This window comes from Poecilia mexicana, unplaced genomic scaffold (genome assembly GCF_051168715.1).
Source record: "Poecilia mexicana isolate PSO_F unplaced genomic scaffold, ASM5116871v1 scaffold_8, whole genome shotgun sequence".
Taxonomy (NCBI): domain Eukaryota; kingdom Metazoa; phylum Chordata; class Actinopteri; order Cyprinodontiformes; family Poeciliidae; genus Poecilia; species Poecilia mexicana.
The window spans coordinates 28,475,499-28,485,636 of NW_028263377.1; the positions used below are offsets into that span (position 1 = coordinate 28,475,499).

Sequence of the window (10,138 nt, forward strand, 5' to 3'; positions counted from 1 at the left end):
TCGGGGAAGCTTCCAGATTTGTGCGTAGATGGTGCGTTTACATGCTAGTAAAAGCAGACATATCGTGCATTTTTGAGCGGTACAGGAGACCAAGTGGTCTGAAAAGCGACCACTAGGTGGCGGAATGGTTCGCTGGCCCGAAAAATAGCCAGGCAAACCCAGAAGAGACGGAGCGTCCCGGTGGTCTGTCCTCTGAAGTTGGAGCTAAACCTGCAGGCTTTGCTCTCCGATTATAATGAGACATGGAGTAATTATAAATGATTTCAGGTTATGTTTTATATGTCTGGTATTTGATACTCTGCCCTCCTCATATGTTTCTGTTAGCGGGAGCTAATGTTTATGTCAGTTATGCTACGTTAGCTGTTGGGAGCTAAGCGTGGATTTTTACTGTCACACAGTTTTATCGTCTGTCCTCAGTCTTAACTTTAACCAGGTTGATTAAGTTTCATGATGCTGAAGTCGACAAGCATCTTCAGGAGGTTATGGCAGTTATAGATGTTGGTCATTATCACTGAAACTATTTTGTTGTTTCAGCAGTAATGAAGGTAAACCTGCTCCTACAGGAACATCGTCTGCTGCTAGACTTTATTCACCATAACAAACTGAAAGGTTTATTTATGTTGACTTTTCAACATACTTAAGGATTTAGTCTAATGTTCACACATAGGCCTGTCAGAATAATCAATAAATCAATTAATCGGATGATAAATTAAAACAAAACAAACTCAAAGATAAATCCCTTGGCCTGATTTATTGTTTCTGTTTTTCTCTCTTTCTACCAAAAACTGGATGATAAAAGTCTTCAGTTTGGTACTTTGGTCTCGATTAGACCTTATTTTGAAAAGCAATTTTGTCTAAAAAGACTTCAAAATTCATTAGTTTTATTTATTCTGGATATTAAAAATGTCTTCCAGTTCCAGTGTTAAATGTTCATTAGAATTTAAAGTTTAATGACCTTTGAGAACGTGTTCTTGCATTATTATTTCGCCATTACCATTATATAACTTAAAAAATGGTCTCAAAAGAACTATATTATCGTTTGTTGAGAACGTTGGAACTTTGGAACAACTTATCATACAGTAATTTTTTTTTTCATGGTAGCAGAACTATTCACACATCCTCCAGAATCTTCAGATTAAACTGTAAAATAAATAAATTGCCTAAATTATTTAAATTTGTAGACTATTTATTGTAAATTATTTAAAGTTAATTTTCTAAATTAAGGATGTTGCAGATTGTTTAATGATATTTGTCTGTTCTGATTATTACTGTTGGTAGTTTGTATTTTGTTTTTTTAACTGTATCAGCATCAGTAATCACTTACAAACTTTGCACTTTGTAAAGTTTTGTTTTTGTTTGTTTGCATGTACCTCACGGGCTGCTGTAGCTAATGAGGGCAGGCCCTATAAAAGCTGGCAAATCATCGTACCAATAAATGACTTGAATGAACTGTCAAAGATGTGTTTGGCACAATCAACACTTGGTGTCCCCCGGTGAAAGCAGCGAGCTACGTTTTATTTTGTTGTTTGTGTTGTAAGTTTATGTTTATATTCCAATATTTGTATATCTGTTTAGTTTTCACGGTGACTATGGTGATCAAGGTGACTGAGGTGGATGTGGTGACTGATGGTCCGCATCAAAAGAAAAATAAACAAAACCTTGAAATCACCCGTCAAGACTGTGCAAGTTAATTCAAGTGCTGGGGATCTGCTACACATGCTTCTATAAACAGCCCAAGACCAAAAAAAAGATGAAAAAACAAAACATCCAGCCATTTTTTGGAAATTAGTAAATGTTCTGCTGGTGTCTGTAGAACAGCTTTTTTGTTCTTGTTGCTGTTTACATGTTGAGAGTGTGATCTGTGTTTTCAGTGCATTTATTTTTGAGATTTTCTGTGTAGTCCTATTCCTTTCCTGTCTTCCCTGTTTATTGCTTCCCAGGTGTGTCTCATTCCCTGATTACCCTACCATCTCCCTCTCCCCTCTCCAGAGGGGAGGGGGGCACCGCCTTCATCGAGGCCCCTGCAAGGTGCGGCCGTGACTGCTGGTGGACTGCAAGTCTCTGTGCTGCCCGCATTTATGTGCGTCGGGGGTCTCTGTGAACATGGAGACGGTAACTCCTATCGGGGGGGAACGTCGTTTGGGAAAGAACATGATGAAAAAAGGACTCCACAATCAAAATTCCAATCTTCAGAATAGGAAACAAGCAATTGTCCTGCATCCTGTGGAAGCTCAGAGCGGAGACCTAAAGCTGAGTGGAGGCAGGATTCCTCCCTGACAAGGAGCCTCTTTGACAAGTTGCAGTTGATTCAGTTTAAGACGAGGTGGGACCACCTTATTGAGTTTTTTTTTTGTTTTCCTCTTACTGACTACTACCTACCTTACCAGGTTCTGATCCAGGGCACGTTATATTCAGCTCTAACCGCATGCATGGGTAGTTTCTGTCTCCTGGCCAAACGGAGCCGGTAGAAGCCCATATTAGCCAAGGTGGAGAGCTTCATAGCAAAGTCCAACTGAACTGGGAACTGTAACACTGCAGAGGAGGTCCTGGAGATCTGCACTGCGCTATCCACCACACCCCAAAACCAGCCAGGACTTGATGTGCCACATCCAGGACAGAAGGTGAACGGGACTTCTCATTTCAGAGAGGAAGAAGACTGTCAGCAGAAGAGGTGGGTGGATATCAAGTTCCTGGATCTTGTTTTGGAAACTGACACTTCTGTAATTACAATAACAAATTCATAAATAATTTTTTCTTTCTTCCACATGACTCTTTGCGATCAGCACTTTGATCAAGAGGTCCATCTCATGTGACTACCATAAAATATTCACTATTGCTGCCAAGGCTGGCGGCTTGCGGGGTCCCTGAAGGCGGGACAAGATGCATAGATTTACTTTTTCAAGTCTGGGGACCAAGGACTTCTGCATAAACTCTCAGGTCCACCTGTGTGACAGTCATCCGCAGCTCGCCATGTTTGGCTGACCGATAAACCTTTCTGCCAAAAACTACAACACCAAATGTCTGTTATTGAAGTTCCCAGGCCTGGCAGACCCATTTCTCCTAATAAAAACAAGAGACATCAAGCTGGGAGAGGAGACCTACGTGGACCATGGGGTGAGGCAGCACTCGTTTAGGGTTGGAAGGCCAGGGGATGATGTTAGCTGGATGGGTGAGGTTGGCTCACCTCCCCCCAAGAGAAATAATTTAGTCTTATGTTGACAATGTTCTATTCAATAATTTCAGTAAAAAAAATTATTTTAATTTGTTTGACTGGTGTTGCAGTAAAAAGTTCAGTGTTTGAAGTTTTAGTGTTGTAATTGCTCTTTTGTGTACTCCAAAGTTCAGCATGACTTTAAATTGTGTTGTTGCAATTAAAGTTTTTTTGTCTTGTGCTGCTGATAATTTCCCCCCCATTTTTTCCTTCTGGCCCTGGATACAAGACGGTTGACCAACCATGGTACAGAATGTTTTCTTTTTACATTTGTTTTAAACTTTTGCTTTAAGCTTGTGTAAAATGTTTGGTCAAAAGGCCAAAGCAGCTGACCTTCCTTGCAGTGGAGGACATTTTGTGAGTTCAACCCAAAAAAGTTATTTGGGCTGCTTACTGTTCCTTTTATCGTCCACTAGATTCAGTAAGATCTTTCTGATTGTTTCAAAGATTCCATTTTTCCGACGACCTCGAACTCACCATTTTCCTCTCACTACTCTTCAGAAATCAGACGACCAGCCCCTCACAAAGACCAGACTCAGATTCTCACATTCTCATCACTGTTGAAATAAACTTTATTTATCTGATTATCTGTTCTCCTGGTGGTGTTCTGTATGTGGGTAAAGAAACTGGAACCCAACATGACATTTACAGTGTCTTGCAGAAGGAATCTGACCTCTTAATATGTTCCATTTTCTCAGCTCTAATCCACAAACCTCAGTGTGTTTCATTTGGACCATCTTTATGCAACAGGAAGCAATGCTAAAGTTGAAAATAGCTGTAGCAGCGATCCAGATTTCATCTGACGTGGCAATGCCTTATTTTAGGAGACTTTAACCAAAGAGGAGATACTGTGGGCTCCAGGGTTGGGTCTCTTTGTGGGTGTTCTTGAAGTGATTCAGGTTCCAGTGAGTTCTTGATAGAACATGTTCTTTCTTTGCGATGAGGAGGCCACATGCGGTGGAGGGCAGACGGGTACATACAGGCGAGGAGGAGCAAGCCGACTGGTGTCAAGATGTTGGCAGTCAGCTCCTCATATACTTCAGGATCATTAGCTGATAGATCCAGGTGCACTGGCTGAGTCAGCAGGCACTCTCCACAGGTGCAGCCTCCAGTCGCCCTGTAGTGGATGAAAAAGGGAAGCAGCAGGTAGACAAACCCCCCCCACAAAGAAACAAAAAACCCTGGTTTCCAACATGCTGGAGTAGTTATTTTATTTAAAAGTTTAATAGGACAGAATCCAAGACTGTTTAATTTTTATCCAACCAAACTTGAAATTTTTCCAAATCTGTTTCTGCTCAACCTGTAAAAGCAACAAACATAAAAAATAAATGCTCATTATTTCAGAAAAACATGTCAACTCCATATGTGATATTTTATTGGAACATATTTATTAATAACTAACTGGAAAAGGATTTGGACTTTACCAAATATATGATAACTAATAAAGTAAAAGAAGTATCTTTTAAAATTATTCACAGAATTTACCCATCCAAAGTTTTTCTACAACATTTTAACAAATAACATGGATATTATTTGATCTTTTGTGAAGGAAACACAGAAGATATTTCATTTATTTTGGCTTTTTCTCTGTTCAATTTTGGAAAAGTATTTTCATTGTGATTTTTGCTTCTATTGAACAGTATGTCTCCATTTTTTCAACATTTATTGTTTTGCTTCATTAACTATCCAACAACTAAGAAAACATTTTTATATTATTGGGGCCTGCTATGCAATGCATGGCAGGAACCTACTGTTCTACACCCAACAAGCGATCTCTTTATTATTTATTTTTCTTCCATCACCGTTAGTGTGACCTGTACCGCTCCGTGCACCCCCACAAAAATGGGGTCAAAACGTTCAACTTGATCCCGAGAAGGGAGCTATTACTTTTAGTGGGATTCTTAGTTAAAATGATGACATAAAATGAGAAAAACGAGAAAAATAGAGACTGAGTGTCTCACTGAATCAGTAATCTTTCTCTCTGAAACACACACACAGCACAGTGGAGGTCTGACTCCAAAACTCCTCAAAGGCACAAATATCGCCCTATTTATCTCAAAGTCGGTCTTGACATAGATACAGATACCTGCTCCCGTAAAATGTTTTCAAAATGTTGCTAGAGCTTTTTTTTTTTGTCAGAGTCCTTGAGACCGACGCTGGGTGTCTCACAAGTATAGAAACTCTTTCTCCATCATCCTGTCTGACAGAGAGAGCCAGCCCAGGTGCAGATAGTTAATTACCATAGCAGCGGGCCTAAACAGAGGCAGTGAATAATCTCACAAACAAGCACAGAGCCAGGTCTCACAATGCATTGTGGGAAGAATACATATTTCCTGTGACTATTCATATTTTGCTTACATAAAATTATTTCTCTCAATTTTTGAGTGTGAATTAAAATCCTTAGTATGAAGATTTTTTTTATTTTATTTTTTTTTTAGAAATAAACAATTACCCACTGCCTTCATGTTTTTATTTTGGACCGTCAGTGAGAATCATATGTGTGAAGCTTGTAGTCATCAGTCTCAGACTGAATTTCACTGTGCATGGGGTTCAGCCATTGTAGTGTAATGGTGAACCTGGTCAACTACAGAATTATGATGATGGACCTGGCAAGTGTTTCTGTTATTGTGCTCTGGTGTAGGACCATGTCAGACCTGCATGGATGAGCTTCTGATACTACCAGGGGCAAATCTAGCTGTGTGAGCTGTGGCTAAAATGCTAGGTCCAAAGCAATGGGCACACTTTTGCAGGCCCCATTTAAATTTCTTAAGGAATTTTCTAGTTAATCTTATTATATACACATGCATAAATCCCGTTACACTAATTAAACACTTCTTTCCATTTTTGGCAATGAGGTCAAACAGTATATCAAAACTATTGGACATTCCACCCATACTGAAGCTATTAAAATTTGCACTTTATGTTCTCTTTAATCTATTTATGTAATACTAGGCTGTTGTACTGCCTCAATGTTTGTTGCCTCAATGTTTGTGGCACCCTGGCGGTCATTATGTCACACTCTATGCTGTTTTTGTAATATGTATTTTGTATCTCAAGATTATAAACAAACAGAAAAAGACAGATGCATCCTGGAAGGTGTGCCATGTGCATGCTGGAGGAGAGAAAGGAGGGATGCTATGCTGGCAGCCCCATTCATAGCATCATAAAACAACATGGAACAATACACTTTGAAAATATATACAAATAAATTAAAACAGAAATTAAAAATACTTCTACAAATTGATGGGCTGTGAGTGGTCTTACAGTGCATTACAATAACATGATTCAATATACATACATTGATATTTTCTTTACTTAATATCATGCACAGTGATGTAATATAATAAAATTTCTAATTTTTTAGAAAATAAATGTGTTTTTTTAATTATTAATATTTGTCAGTCTGTTTCATTTGATTATGTTTTGATCTGGGTTGGGCTTGTTTGGAGAGTTCCATTTTCAATGACAGTCCTATGCTGCCATCTAGTGGAGGGTTAGGGATATAGGATGAAATCCACTTGCACATTAGAGCAAACAAAATAAACAAAAAATTGTAGGGGGGACAATCTTGGTACAGATAATATGTGGAAGGGGCCTCACATACCCTCCAAGTTTGGTCAGTGTGGCTCCTTCCCTTGACACAGCTGCCATTGACCTCCATTCATTTGAAGAATTGCTCACTCAAAACAACTCCAACATTATAAGTGACCAGACTTGCTTTTCTATGCTCCCTCCAGCCCTCTGCAGGTGCCCACTACGTTTGGTGGTCCGAGCTTCATTTTTCTGCATAGTCAGTCTGACTAGGAATGTCCTTTAGAACTGGGTTTTAACCCTAACCTCAGTGACCTCTTACTTCAACTTAGCCAGATTTTATTCCATTTTTATTTGTTTATGAACTATGTTTTGGAAATAAATCATACTTCACTTTTAAAATTCCATTTCTGAGCCTCTGTTGGATGAAGGATTTGCTGCTCTGAAGACTGGACTTTTGTTTTAAGTGTCTACTCTTTTAACAATGTTTTATTTGATTTGATTTCTCTTCAAACTCAGTTTTTAAAACAGAAATCACAGCTCAGATTCAAATCTCATCACTGAGCTTCTGCTATGTGCCAAAAATCTCTGTAAAAGCCGTTCAGAAATGGCCTTTAAAATGTCTGTCAGCATTTCAGCATTTCCCAGAATGCATTGCATGGTGGGGCTTCATATTCTAGCTTGTAGTTCAACTGTTTTTGCTGCAAACCTTAATAAACCATATACTGTTGTGATCAGAATGAGCTCAGCTATTTAACTGGATGTCTTAGGATGAACTTAGAAACATGTAGAAAATCAGCACCATGACTCAGAATGGGGTGCATTTTGTTGAACTGCTGCCTGCTGATCATAGAGGACACATCCCATAGTAGCAGCTTTGGGTAAGTTAATGTGGTCATGTACCCCTTTTGGCTCACATAATACTGAACATTCTAGAGGTCTTGCGGTGTATGATGGCACTAGAATGACTCTTTACTCATACTGGGGTGATGACTCCCAGCAGGTACTTGGAAGCCAGCAGCTTGGAGTGGTTGGTCCAGGTTCTCTTTCCTTGGGAGGTTGGCTGGGTGGTAACACTTTGCTATTGCTGCTTTTGTTCATTCCTCTTGGTGGCACTGTGGCATGGGGAGCCTTAACAACATGGTGGAGATCTGCTGGTGCACAGTTCATGTTTGCTAGCTTGGCAAAGGTGAGTCAGCAGACCACCAAGCAGGCTCCCGGTACTTGACGCACACCAGACCAGCAGAGAATCTACGGAGAACGCTTCTGCTTCCTGGGCATGCTAGTTCCACCTTGCGGTGTTAACGGATAGCGTGTTTTTGAAACCAGGGGCGCGGTACGTATCAGCCTTCCCAGGTTCCGCCTATAGGAACAGCACGTGGGAAAGGTGACTCTAGGACTCAGGAGTCTTAAATGCAGTCCAGTCTTCTATGAGGAATAGCCTCTCACACAACATGCATACCAACTGGTATTCTTTTAGTCTTACAGCTCCACTCCTAACTGCTAAAGGAATGTTAATTACAGAAAATCTTCAGCTTAAAGGTCTGCTAAACAACCTTAACCTCCTAAGACCTGACCTCTTGTATTATTAAATCCTTTGATTTTTCCAATCATTAGGTCCCAATCAGCCCAAACATAAAAACTGTTTTACATGATGTAGTTGAGAAAATTATGTCCACATTGAGGACACTCAATATAAATTTCAGACAATATTCTCACAATTGATTAATGAAATCCAAAATAGGGTTACAATCTTTCTTTAGTTTCTGTTCACATTAGCATTATTTCTGAGTTCAGAAACAAAATGATACAGTAGTGACTGTTTCAGCAATGTCGCCCATTCAAAGTACTATTAACAGGTATGGGAAGGCATGGGTCCCTAAAAAGTAAAATCCCTCAAAGTAAATTGGATTGCTGCTGTTCTAAACAGTTGATTTAAATTTTTGAATATGACACTTGAAACATTTAATTCAGTCTTAATCTACTCCAAACTATTTTTCCCCATATGGGAGTGGTTCCCAAACTTTTTCTCCCCCCCCAGTAGTTTCCAAATATTTTCTGGGCCCCCCTATGGTGGGGACGTTCATTGGGGGAATTTACTTTTTTGGGGGCAAAATGAATGTACGTAGCTGAACATAGACAACATCAGTAGCCTTACAAGCTACTTGTTAAGCTTAAGGTGATGTATTGACATTAGTTAGTAATCTTTTAGCTAACATTACCTGCATCCAACAGCTATACTCAATTCAGTCGGTTAGTTTGGGGGGGAAACTGTGAAAAGTTATTTCTGTTTTGCTGGTTTGCTGCCATGATTCTAACACACCTGCGTAGCTCCACACAGCAGCAGTATGTCTCGTTCACTGCTGCACAGGACCCAGCGCAAGTGTCAGGCTCAGAAAAACAGGTTATGACATGTTAACAATGGACTAAACAGTTTTAACTGCTGATAAAAGTGACAGACACAGGATATGGGAAGTGTGGAAGCACCTATTGTATCAAATTGACAGGAATAACAATTTGCCACTCTAAGGTAAAAACCCAGCGCATACAGCATTCATGGGTTTTTTTCATCCAGACGGCTTCCCCTCCCCACCAGGGGGCACGCCCCACAGTTTGGGAACCTCTGCCTTATGGGATCATGCCTACACCTGTCTAAACAGCTTTGTAACAATTGCAATCTGCCTGTAAGCAGAGCACCATGCAAATAAAACTTCACTCAATTTGTTCTGATGTGCTTTTTGTTGTGATTTTAGTTTTTTGTTTATATTGGGTTCTCTAGTGAGTCTCCATGTCGTCCTGTCCTCCCCTTTATTGATCCCAAGTGTCTCATTCCCTGATTATCCTCTCTTTATTTAAACCAACCTGTGTTCTTTGTTCGTTGTTGTGTCCTTGTTTAAGTTGTAGTTCCAGTCAGTCCATGTATCATATGTTTGTTAGTCAGTGCTACCAGTGTGAGAGCTTTACTGTCTGCTCAATTGTGGTGCCTGTGATTTTGGAACCATTGTGGATAGCTTCTTTCATTAAAATCAACTTTTTTAATCTCTCAACTTGGTCCTACGACGTCTTCCTCACAGCACCCCAATCCAATTCATGACACTTGTGCTCTGCATTGCAAGTTTTTTACTTTTGGCATATGGGCATTAGCCATTCTGTGGACTGAGACATGGAGCAATGCCTTCACTTTTCCATTGGAGTAAAATGTCTGGGTCCAATTCCCATTCTGAAATGTCAGTTATCATCAAGCTAAGCCAATTTTGGCTACTTCCATGCAAAACTGCATGATGCTCTTGGTGTACCACACAGAGGTCTTTTCAGTACAATAGCCAGCTATTGACCAAAGCAAAATCTGTAATTGGTACCCTCAAAGTCCATTTCTTTCCACTTGTGTGGTTGCAA

General features: G+C 39.9%; 1 long non-coding RNA gene across 1 annotated transcript; it reads left to right on the forward strand.

Annotated features, from left to right (window-relative positions):
- The first annotated feature begins 1,107 nt into the window (after nt 1–1,107).
- Nucleotides 1,108–3,795, forward strand: LOC148158191 (uncharacterized). Its single transcript, XR_015763988.1, has 2 exons — nt 1,108–2,671; nt 2,784–3,795. It is a non-coding gene; the product is annotated as an uncharacterized LOC148158191 (long non-coding RNA).
- The last annotated feature ends 6,343 nt before the right edge of the window (nt 3,796–10,138 follow it).